Below are 1,501 nucleotides of genomic sequence, written 5' to 3'. Positions count from 1 at the left end.
GGAGCGAGGGCAAAGCACTAATTGTGCAGGGGAGGGAAGGCTCTGCTTAATCTCCCAAGGACGGAGCAGCCGGGCCGTCGCCGTGTCACACAGCTGTGCCAGCAGTGCTCTGGGCACGGCTGGATCCAAGCCCTGCCTCCCGCTTCTCTGGGGGCAGAAGCCACCACCTCTCCTCCTGTCTGCCTTGGCCTCCAGCGCTGCAGTTTCTGTCAGCTTTCATCACAAGGGGGGAATTGTGGAGCATCAGTGCGGCTCCAAAGTGCCACAGCCCCATGGAGAGCAGTGGGGACACGTCCAGGGGCAGCGGGCATCCATGGGGTGCAGCCATGTTGTGCACAGCAACGCAAGCGGTGTCTGCTGGGACAAAACAACACATCAGGAACTGCCACGGCTGGTGGTGAGCAGCACAGCCACGGGGAAGCCAGCACAACACCTCGTCCCACGCGCCCCCATGTCCCCCCGTGGTCGTGGAGCCACAGCTCCATCAGTGGCTCACGCTGAGAGAGGGAGAAGTGCCGTAACTGGGGGCTGTCCGTGCAGAACATAACCCTGCACACAACTGCAGGTAGAAGCCAAGCTGTGTATTGGAAAGAATCTGAATACCTGAGCCTTGTGACGACAGAAAAAAAGATCATTTCCTTCGCATTTGTATTCAGGGCTCATCCGTGGCATTCTCTGTGCTGCCTGACTTCAGACTGGCTGCCCTCCTGGCAGACACACATTAAGAGGGAACAATAAATTGCGACGCGGTTCTCCTGTACCTGGGCACAGGACAAATTGAAATAACTTTGGAACGAAGCTTTATTTATGAATTTGGAATTGGATTATCGAGTCGTTGGCACAAACAGCGGCAGCGCCGCTTTTTTAAGACCTTCAAGAAATTTCCAGGGAGATGTAATCCCCCTCCCTCCGACGATCTCCAGACCGTCCCTAATTTCCTAAGCTCCCTGATAACGTTTCTCTGCGCTCATGCTGACGCCAACATTCCTCATACATCAGATCACAATCTTGGAGCTGCAGCACGGCGCTCCGCAGGCTCCGTCCTCTGGAGGAGGGCACTGCAGCTTTGCCTGCAGCCCATCGTGCAATCACAGAACCCTCGGTGTTGGGAGGGACCTCTGAAGGCCATCCAGCCCAACTCCCCTGCAATTCACAGGGACACCGCAGCTCCACCAGGTCCTGATCCAGCCTCGCCTTGAAAGTCTCCAGGGATGGGAGATCCCCATCGATGGGAATCTGGTCAGGTTTTGTCCCGGGGGCACGAGAGCTCACCCAGCAGGGCGATGGAGTTCGAGAGCCACAGTGAGAGCTGAGTGCATAACGCCAGGGGTGGGAGCAGAGCCTGCGTGGGGACCCCAGCGTCTGGACTGCAGGGAAGGCCCTGCTCAGCAGCTTCATCTCCATTGCTGCAGGCTGGTGTTGACAGCAGCTTTGGGGAGGTGGCGGAGTCCCCGTCCATGGAGGTGTTCAATGGCAGTGAGGACGTGGCACCAAGGGACGC

This window comes from Tetrao urogallus (genome assembly GCF_951394365.1).
Source record: "Tetrao urogallus genome assembly, chromosome: 1".
Taxonomy (NCBI): Eukaryota; Metazoa; Chordata; class Aves; order Galliformes; family Phasianidae; genus Tetrao; species Tetrao urogallus.
This window is presented reverse-complemented; position numbering follows the sequence as displayed.